Here is a 12,262-nt window from a genome sequence, read left to right as displayed (position 1 = left end):
TCCCTGTACATAGAGACATGTAACCACAGGCTTCCCTGTACATAGAGACATGTAACCACAGGCTTCCCTGTACATAGAGACATGTAATCACAGGCTTCCCTGTACATAGAGACATGTAATCACAGGCTTCCCTGTACATAGAGACATGTAACCACAGGCTTCCCTGTACATAGAGAAATTTAATCACAGGCTTCCCTGTACATAGAGACATGTAATCACAGGCTTCCCTGTACATAGAGACATGTAACCACAGGCTTCCTTGTACATAGGGACATGTAATCACAGGCTTCCCTGTACATAGAGACATGTGACCACAGGCTTCCCTGTTCATAGAGACATGTAATCACAGGCTTCCCTGTACATAGAGACATGTAACCACAGGCTTCCCTGTACATAGAGACATGTAACCACAGGCTTCCCTGTACATAGAGACATGTAACCACAGGCTTCCCTGTACATAGAGACATGTAACCACAGGCTTCCCTGTTCATAAAGACATGTAACCACAGGCTTCCCTGTACATAGAGACATGTAACCACAGGCTTCCCTGTACATAGAGACATGTAACCACAGGCTTCCCTGTACATAGAGACATGTAATCACAGGCTTCCCTGTACATAGAGACATGTGACCACAGGCTTCCCTGTTCATAGAGACATGTAATCACAGGCTTCCCTGTACATAGAGACATGTAATCACAGGCTTCCCTGTACATAGAGAAATGTAATCACAGGCTTCCCTGTAGATAGAGACATGTAATCACAGGCTTCCCTGTACATAGAGACATGTAATCACAGGCTTCCCTGTTCATAGAGACATGTAATCACAGGCTTCCCTGTACATAGAGACATGTAACCACAGGCTTCCCTGTACATAGAGACATGTAATCACAGGCTTCCCTGTTCATAGAGACATGTAACCACAGGCTTCCCTGTTCATAGAGACATGTAACCACAGGCTTCCCTGTACATAGAGACATGTAACCACAGGCTTCCCTGTACATAGAGACATGTAACCACAGGCTTCCCTGTACATAGAGACATGTAATCACAGGCTTCCCTGTACATAGAGACATGTAATCACAGGCTTCCCTGTACATAGAGACATGTAATCACAGGCTTCCCTGTACATAGAGACATGCAACCACAGGCTTCCCTGTACATAGAGACATGTAACCACAGGCTTCCCTGTACATAGAGACATGTAACCACAGGCTTCCCTGTACATAGAGACATGTAATCACAGGCTTCCCTGTACATAGAGACATGTAATCACAGGCTTCCCTGTACATAGAGACATGTAACCACAGGCTTCCCTGTACATAGAGAAATGTAATCACAGGCTTCCCTGTAGATAGAGACATGTAATCACAGGCTTCCCTGTACATAGAGACATGTAACCACATGCTTCCCTGTACATAGAGACATGTAATCACAGGCTTCCCTGTACATAGAGACATGTAATCACAGGCTTCCCTGTACATAGAGACATGTAACCACAGGCTTCCCTGTACATAGAGACATGTAATCACAGGCTTCCCTGTACATAGAGACATGTAATCACAGGCTTCCCTGTACATAGAGACATGTAATCACAGGCTTCCCTGTACATAGAGACATGTAATCACAGGCTGCCCTGTACATAGAGACATGTAACCACAGGCTTCCCTGTACATAGAGACATGTAACCACAGGCTTCCCTGTTCATAGAGACATGTAACCACAGGCTTTCCTGTACATAGACACATGTAACCACAGGCTTCCCTGTACATAGAGACATGTAACCACAGGCTTCCCTGTACATAGAGACATGTAACCACAGGCTTCCCTGTACATAGAGACATGTAACCACAGGCTTCCCTGTACATAGAGACATGTAACCACAGGCTTCCCTGTACATAGAGACATGTAACCACAGGCTTCCCTGTACATAGAGACATGTAACCACAGGCTTCCCTGTACATAGAGACATGTAACCACAGGCTTCCCTGTACATAGAGACATGTAACCACAGGCTTCCCTGTACATAGAGACATGTAATCACAGGCTTCCCTGTACATAGAGACATGTAATCACAGGCTTCCCTGTTCATAGAGACATGTAATCACAGGCTTCCCTGTACATAGAGACATGTAACCACAGGCTTCCCTGTACATAGAGACATGTAATCACAGGCTTCCCTGTTCATAGAGACATGTAACCACAGGCTTCCCTGTTCATAGAGACATGTAATCACAGGCTTCCCTGTTCATAGAGACATGTAACCACAGGCTTCCCTGTTCATAGAGACATGTAACCACAGGCTTCCCTGTACATAGAGACATGTAACCACAGGCTTCCCTGTACATAGAGACATGTAACCAAAGGCTTCCCTGTACATAGAGACATGTAATCACAGGCTTCCCTGTACATAGAGACATGCAACCACAGGCTTCCCTGTACATAGAGACATGTAACCACAGGCTTCCCTGTACATAGAGACATGCAACCACAGGCTTCCCTGTACATAGAGACATGTAACCACAGGCTTCCCTGTACATAGAGACATGTAACCACAGGCTTCCCTGTACATAGAGACATGTAACCACAGGCTTCCCTGTACATAGAGACATGTAACCACAGACTTCCCTGTACATAGAGACATGTAATCACAGGCTTCCCTGTTCATAGAGACATGTAACCACAGGCTTCCCTGTTCATAGAGACATGTAATCACAGGCTTCCCTGTACATAGAGACATGTAACCACAGGCTTCCCTGTACATAGAGACATGTAATCACAGGCTTCCCTGTACATAGAGACATGTAATCACAGGCTTCCCTGTACATAGAGACATGTAATCACAGGCTTCCCTGTACATAGAGACATGTAATCACAGGCTGCCCTGTACATAGAGACATGTAACCACAGGCTTCCCTGTACATAGAGACATGTAACCACAGGCTTCCCTGTACATAGAGACATGTAATCACAGGCTTCCCTGTACATAGAGACATGTAACCACAGGCTTCCCTGTACATAGAGACATGTAACCACAGGCTTCCCTGTACATAGAGACATGCAACCACAGGCTTCCCAGTACATAGAGACATGTAACCACAGGCTTCCCTGTACATAGAGACATGTAACCACAGGCTTCCCTGTACATAGAGACATGTAACCACAGGCTTCCTTGTACATAGGGACATGTAATCACAGGCTTCCCTGTACATAGAGACATGTGACCACAGGCTTCCCTGTTCATAGAGACATGTAATCACAGGCTTCCCTGTACATAGAGACATGTAACCACAGGCTTCCCTGTACATAGAGACATGTAACCACAGGCTTCCCTGTACATAGAGACATGTAACCACAGGCTTCCCTGTACATAGAGACATGTAACCACAGGCTTCCCTGTTCATAAAGACATGTAACCACAGGCTTCCCTGTACATAGAGACATGTATCCACAGGCTTCCCTGTTCATAAAGACATGTAACCACAGGCTTCCCTGTACATAGAGACATGTAACCACAGGCTTCCCTGTACATAGAGACATGTAATCACAGGCTTCCCTGTACATAGAGACATGTGACCACAGGCTTCCCTGTTCATAGAGACATGTAATCACAGGCTTCCCTGTACATAGAGACATGTAATCACAGGCTTCCCTGTACATAGAGACATGTAACCATAGGCTTCCCTGTACATAGAGAAATTTAATCACAGGCTTCCCTGTACATAGAGACATGTAATCACAGGCTGCCCTGTACATAGAGACATGTAATCACAGGCTTCCCTGTACATAGAGACATGTAACCACAGGCTTCCCTGTACATAGAGACATGTAACCACAGGCGTCCCTGTTCATAGAGACATGTATCCACAGGCTTTCCTGTACATAGAGACATGTAACCACAGGCTTCCCTGTACATAGAGACATGTAACCACAGGCTTCCCTGTACATAGAGACATGTAACCACAGGCTTCCCTGTACATAGAGACATGTAACCACAGGCTTCCCTGTACATAGAGACATGTAACCACAGGCTTCCCTGTACATAGAGACATGTAATCACAGGCTTCCCTGTACATAGAGACATGTAATCACAGGCTTCCCTGTTCATAGAGACATGTAATCACAGGCTTCCCTGTACATAGAGACATGTAACCACAGGCTTCCCTGTACATAGAGACATGTAATCACAGGCTTCCCTGTTCATAGAGACATGTAACCACAGGCTTCCCTGTTCATAGAGACATGTAACCACAGGCTTCCCTGTACATAGAGACATGTAACCAAAGGCTTCCCTGTACATAGAGACATGTAATCACAGGCTTCCCTGTACATAGAGACATGTAATCACAGGCTTCCCTGTACATAGAGACATGTAATCACAGGCTTCCCTGTACATAGAGACATGCAACCACAGGCTTCCCTGTACATAGAGACATGTAACCACAGGCTTCCCTGTACATAGAGACATGTAACCACAGGCTTCCCTGTACATAGAGACATGTAACCACAGGCTTCCCTGTACATAGAGACATGTAACCACAGGCTTCCCTGTACATAGAGACATGTAATCACAGGCTTCCCTGTTCATAGAGACATGTAACCACAGGCTTCCCTGTTCATAGAGACATGTAATCACAGGCTTCCCTGTACATAGAGACATGTAACCACAGGCTTCCCTGTACATAGAGACATGTAACCACAGGCTTCCCTGTTCATAAAGACATGTAACCACAGGCTTCCCTGTACATAGAGACATGTAACCACAGGCTTCCCTGTTCATAAAGACATGTAACCACAGGCTTCCCTGTACATAGAGACATGTAACCACATGCTTCCCTGTACATAGAGACATGTAATCACAGGCTTCCCTGTACATAGAGACATGTGACCACAGGCTTCCCTGTTCATAGAGACATGTAATCACAGGCTTCCCTGTACATAGAGACATGTAATCACAGGCTTCCCTGTACATAGAGAAATGTAATCACAGGCTTCCCTGTAGATAGAGACATGTAATCACAGGCTTCCCTGTACATAGAGACATGTAATCACAGGCTTCCCTGTTCATAGAGACATGTAATCACAGGCTTCCCTGTACATAGAGACATGTAACCACAGGCTTCCCTGTACATAGAGACATGTAATCACAGGCTTCCCTGTTCATAGAGACATGTAACCACAGGCTTCCCTGTTCATAGAGACATGTAACCACAGGCTTCCCTGTACATAGAGACATGTAACCACAGGCTTCCCTGTACATAGAGACATGTAACCACAGGCTTCCCTGTACATAGAGACATGTAATCACAGGCTTCCCTGTACATAGAGACATGTAATCACAGGCTTCCCTGTACATAGAGACATGTAATCACAGGCTTCCCTGTACATAGAGACATGCAACCACAGGCTTCCCTGTACATAGAGACATGTAACCACAGGCTTCCCTGTACATAGAGACATGTAACCACAGGCTTCCCTGTACATAGAGACATGTAATCACAGGCTTCCCTGTACATAGAGACATGTAATCACAGGCTTCCCTGTACATAGAGACATGTAACCACAGGCTTCCCTGTACATAGAGAAATGTAATCACAGGCTTCCCTGTACATAGAGACATGTAATCACAGGCTTCCCTGTACATAGAGAAATGTAATCACAGAATTCCCTGTACATAGAGACATGTAACCACAGGCTTCCCTGTACATAGAGACATGTAACCACAGGCTTCCCTGTACATAGAGACATGTAATCACAGGCTTCCCTGTACATAGAGACATGTAATCACAGGCTTCCCTGTACATAGAGACATGTAATCACAGGCTGCCCTGTACATAGAGACATGTAATCACAGGCTTCCCTGTACATAGAGACATGTAACCACAGGCTTCCCTGTACATAGAGACATGTAACCACAGGCTTCCCTGTTCATAGAGACATGTAACCACAGGCTTTCCTGTACATAGACACATGTAACCACAGGCTTCCCTGTACATAGAGACATGTAACCACAGGCTTCCCTGTACATAGAGACATGTAACCACAGGCTTCCCTGTACATAGAGACATGTAACCACAGGCTTCCCTGTACATAGAGACATGTAACCACAGGCTTCCCTGTACATAGAGACATGTAACCACAGGCTTCCCTGTACATAGAGACATGTACCTACAGGCTTCCCTGTACATAGAGACATGTAACCACAGGCTTCCCTGTACATAGAGACATGTAACCACAGGCTTCCCTGTACATAGAGACATGTAACCGCAGGCTTCCCTGTACATAGAGACATGTAATCACAGGCTTCCCTGTACATAGAGACATGTAATCACAGGCTTCCCTGTTCATAGAGACATGTAATCACAGGCTTCCCTGTACATAGAGACATGTAACCACAGGCTTCCCTGTACATAGAGACATGTAATCACAGGCTTCCCTGTTCATAGAGACATGTAACCACAGGCTTCCCTGTTCATAGAGACATGTAACCACAGGCTTCCCTGTACATAGAGACATGTAACCACAGGCTTCCCTGTACATAGAGACATGTAACCAAAGGCTTCCCTGTACATAGAGACATGTAATCACAGGCTTCCCTGTACATAGAGACATGTAATCACAGGCTTCCCTGTACATAGAGACATGTAATCACAGGCTTCCCTGTACATAGAGACATGCAACCACAGGCTTCCCTGTACATAGAGACATGTAACCACAGGCTTCCCTGTACATAGAGACATGTAATCACAGGCTTCCCTGTTCATAGAGACATGTAACCACAGGCTTCCCTGTTCATAGAGACATGTAATCACAGGCTTCCCTGTACATAGAGACATGTAACCACAGGCTTCCCTGTACATAGAGACATGTAATCACAGGCTTCCCTGTACATAGAGACATGTAATCACAGGCTTCCCTGTACATAGAGACATGTAATCACAGGCTTCCCTGTACATAGAGACATGTAATCACAGGCTGCCCTGTACATAGAGACATGTAACCACAGGCTGCCCTGTACATAGAGACATGTAACCACAGGCTTCCCTGTACATAGAGACATGTAATCACAGGCTTCCCTGTACATAGAGACATGTAACCACAGGCTTCCCTGTACATAGAGACATGTAACCACAGGCTTCCCTGTACATAGAGACATGCAACCACAGGCTTCCCAGTACATAGAGACATGTAACCACAGGCTTCCCTGTACATAGAGACATGTAACCACAGGCTTCCCTGTACATAGAGACATGTAACCACAGGCTTCCTTGTACATAGGGACATGTAATCACAGGCTTCCCTGTACATAGAGACATGTGACCACAGGCTTCCCTGTACATAGAGACATGTAATCACAGGCTTCCCTGTACATAGAGACATGTAACCACAGGCTTCCCTGTACATAGAGACATGTAACCACAGGCTTCCCTGTACATAGAGACATGTAACCACAGGCTTCCCTGTACATAGAGACATGTAACCACAGGCTTCCCTGTTCATAAAGACATGTAACCACAGGCTTCCCTGTACATAGAGACATGTATCCACAGGCTTCCCTGTTCATAAAGACATGTAACCACAGGCTTCCCTGTACATAGAGACATGTAACCACAGGCTTCCCTGTACATAGAGACATGTAATCACAGGCTTCCCTGTACATAGAGACATGTGACCACAGGCTTCCCTGTTCATAGAGACATGTAATCACAGGCTTCCCTGTACATAGAGACATGTAATCACAGGCTTCCCTGTACATAGAGACATGTAACCATAGGCTTCCCTGTACATAGAGACATGTAACCACAGGCTTCCTTGTACATAGGGACATGTAATCACAGGCTTCCCTGTTCATAGAGACATGTAATCACAGGCTTCCCTGTACATAGAGACATGTAACCACAGGCTTCCCTGTACATAGAGACATGTAATCACAGGCTTCCCTGTACATAGAGACATGTAATCACAGGCTTCCCTGTACATAGAGACATGTAATCACAGGCTTCCCTGTACATAGAGACATGTAATCACAGGCTGCCCTGTACATAGAGACATGTAACCACAGGCTTCCCTGTACATAGAGACATGTAACCACAGGCTTCCCTGTACATAGAGACATGTAATCACAGGCTTCCCTGTACATAGAGACATGTAACCACAGGCTTCCCTGTACATAGAGACATGTAACCACAGGCTTCCCTGTACATAGAGACATGCAACCACAGGCTTCCCAGTACATAGAGACATGTAACCACAGGCTTCCCTGTACATAGAGACATGTAACCACAGGCTTCCCTGTACATAGAGACATGTTACCACAGGCTTCCTTGTACATAGGGACATGTAATCACAGGCTTCCCTGTACATAGAGACATGTGACCACAGGCTTCCCTGTTCATAGAGACATGTAATCACAGGCTTCCCTGTACATAGAGACATGTAACCACAGGCTTCCCTGTACATAGAGACATGTAACCACAGGCTTCCCTGTACATAGAGACATGTAACCACAGGCTTCCCTGTACATAGAGACATGTAACCACAGGCTTCCCTGTTCATAAAGACATGTAACCACAGGCTTCCCTGTACATAGAGACATGTATCCACAGGCTTCCCTGTTCATAAAGACATGTAACCACAGGCTTCCCTGTACATAGAGACATGTAACCACAGGCTTCCCTGTACATAGAGACATGTAATCACAGGCTTCCCTGTACATAGAGACATGTGACCACAGGCTTCCCTGTTCATAGAGACATGTAATCACAGGCTTCCCTGTACATAGAGACATGTAATCACAGGCTTCCCTGTACATAGAGACATGTAACCATAGGCTTCCCTGTACATAGAGAAATTTAATCACAGGCTTCCCTGTACATAGAGACATGTAATCACAGGCTTCCCTGTACATAGAGAAATGTAATCACAGGCTTCCCTGTAGATAGAGACATGTAATCACAGGCTTTCCTGTACATAGACATGTAATCACAGGCTTCCCTGTTCATAGAGACATGTAATCACAGGCTTCCCTGTACATAGAGACATGTAACCACAGGCTTCCCTGTACATAGAGACATGTAATCACAGGCTTCCCTGTACATAGAGACATGTAATCACAGGCTGCCCTGTAAAGTAGAGACATGTAATCACAGGCTTCCCTGTACAAGAGACATGTAACCACAGGCTGCCCTGTACATAGAGACATGTAACCACAGGCTTCCCTGTTCATAGAGACATGTAACCACAGTGCTTTCCTGTACATAGAGACATGTACCACAGGCTTCCCTGTACATAGAGACATGTATCCACAGGCTTCCTGTACATAGAGACATGTAACCACAGGCTTCCCTGTACATAGAGACATGTAACCACAGGCTTTCCTGTACATAGACATGTAATCACAGGCTTCCCTGTTCATAGAGACATGTATCCACAGGCTTTCCCTGTACTAGAGACATGTAACCACAGGCTTCCCTGTACATAGAGACATGTAACCACAGGAACCACAGGCTTCCCTGTACATAGAGACATGTAACCACAGGCTTCCCTGTACATAGAGACATGTAACCACATCCCTGTTACAGAGAGACATGTAATCACAGCTTCCCTGTACATAGAGACATGTAACCACAGGCTTCCCTGTACATAGAGACATGTAACCACAGGCTTCCCTGTACATAGAGACATGTAACCACAGGCTTCCCTGTACATAGAGACATGTAATCACAGGCTTCCCTGTACATAGAGACATGTAACCACAGGCTTCCCTGTACATAGAGACATGTAATCACAGGCTTCCCTGTACATAGAGACATGTAACCACAGGCTTCCCTGTACATAGAGACATGTAATCACAGGCTTCCCTGTACATAGAGACATGTAACCACAGGCTTCCCTGTACATAGAGACATGTAACCACAGGCTTCCCTGTACATAGAGACATGTAATCACAGGCTTCCCTGTACATAGAGACATGTAACCACAGGCTTCCCTGTACATAGAGACATGTAACCACAGGCTTCCCTGTACATAGAGACATGTAATCACAGGCTTCCCTGTACATAGAGACATGTAACCACAGGCTTCCCTGTACATAGAGACATGTAACCACAGGCTTCCCTGTACATAGAGACATGTAACCACAGGCTTCCCTGTACATAGAGACATGTAACCACAGGCTTCCCTGTACATAGAGACATGTAACCACAGGCTTCCCTGTACATAGAGACATGTAACCACAGGCTTCCCTGTACATAGAGACATGTAATCACAGGCTTCCCTGTACATAGAGACATGTAACCACAGGCTTCCCTGTACATAGAGACATGTAATCACAGGCTTCCCTGTACATAGAGACATGTAACCACAGGCTTCCCTGTACATAGAGACATGTAACCACAGGCTTCCCTGTACATAGAGACATGTAACCACAGGCTTCCCTGTACATAGAGACATGTAACCACAGGCTTCCCTGTACATAGAGACATGTAACCACAGGCTTCCCTGTACATAGAGACATGTAACCACAGGCTTCCCTGTACATAGAGACATGTAACCACAGGCTTCCCTGTACATAGAGACATGTAACCACAGGCTTCCCTGTACATAGAGACATGTAATCACAGGCTTCCCTGTACATAGAGACATGTAACCACAGGCTTCCCTGTACATAGAGACATGTAATCACAGGCTTCCCTGTACATAGAGACATGTAATCACAGGCTTCCCTGTACATAGAGACATGTAACCACAGGCTTCCCTGTACATAGAGACATGTAATCACAGGCTTCCCTGTACATAGAGACATGTAACCACAGGCTTCCCTGTACATAGAGACATGTAATCACAGGCTTCCCTGTACATAGAGACATGTAACCACAGGCTTCCCTGTACATAGAGACATGTAATCACAGGCTTCCCTGTACATAGAGACATGTAACCACAGGCTTCCCTGTACATAGAGACATGTAACCACAGGCTTCCCTGTACATAGAGACATGTAACCACAGGCTTCCCTGTACATAGAGACATGTAACCACAGGCTTCCCTGTACATAGAGACATGTAACCACAGGCTTCCCTGTACATAGAGACATGTAACCACAGGCTTCCCTGTACATAGAGACATGTAACCACAGGCTTCCCTGTACATAGAGACATGTAACCACAGGCTTCCCTGTACATAGAGACATGTAACCACAGGCTTCCCTGTACATAGAGACATGTAACCACAGGCTTCCCTGTACATAGAGACATGTAATCACAGGCTTCCCTGTACATAGAGACATGTAACCACAGGCTTCCCTGTACATAGAGACATGTAACCACAGGCTTCCCTGTACATAGAGACATGTAACCACAGGCTTCCCTGTACATAGAGACATGTAATCACAGGCTTCCCTGTACATAGAGACATGTAACCACAGGCTTCCCTGTACATAGAGACATGTAACCACAGGCTTCCCTGTACATAGAGACATGTAACCACAGGCTTCCCTGTACATAGAGACATGTAATCACAGGCTTCCCTGTACATAGAGACATGTAATCACAGGCTTCCCTGTACATAGAGACATGTAATCACAGGCTTCCCTGTACATAGAGACATGTAACCACAGGCTTCCCTGTACATAGAGACATGTAACCACAGGCTTCCCTGTACATAGAGACATGTAACCACAGGCTTCCCTGTACATAGAGACATGTAACCACAGGCTTCCCTGTACATAGAGACATGTAACCACAGGCTTCCCTGTACATAGAGACATGTAACCACAGGCTTCCCTGTACATAGAGACATGTAACCACAGGCTTCCCTGTACATAGAGACATGTAATCACAGGCTTCCCTGTACATAGAGACATGTAACCACAGGCTTCCCTGTACATAGAGACATGTAACCACAGGCTTCCCTGTACATAGAGACATGTAACCACAGGCTTCCCTGTACATAGAGACATGTAACCACAGGCTTCCCTGTACATAGAGACATGTAATCACAGGCTTCCCTGTACATAGAGACATGTAACCACAGGCTTCCCTGTACATAGAGACATGTAATCACAGGCTTCCCTGTACATAGAGACATGTAACCACAGGCTTCCCTGTACATAGAGACATGTAATCACAGGCTTCCCTGTACATAGAGACATGTAACCACAGGCTTCCCTGTACATAGAGACATGTAACCACAGGCTTCCCTGTACATAGAGACATGTAACCACAGGCTTCCCTGTACATAGAGACATGTAACCACAGGCTTCCCTG

This window comes from Oncorhynchus kisutch, linkage group LG27 (assembly GCF_002021735.2).
Source record: "Oncorhynchus kisutch isolate 150728-3 linkage group LG27, Okis_V2, whole genome shotgun sequence".
Classification (NCBI taxonomy): domain Eukaryota; kingdom Metazoa; phylum Chordata; class Actinopteri; order Salmoniformes; family Salmonidae; genus Oncorhynchus; species Oncorhynchus kisutch.
This window is presented reverse-complemented; position numbering follows the sequence as displayed.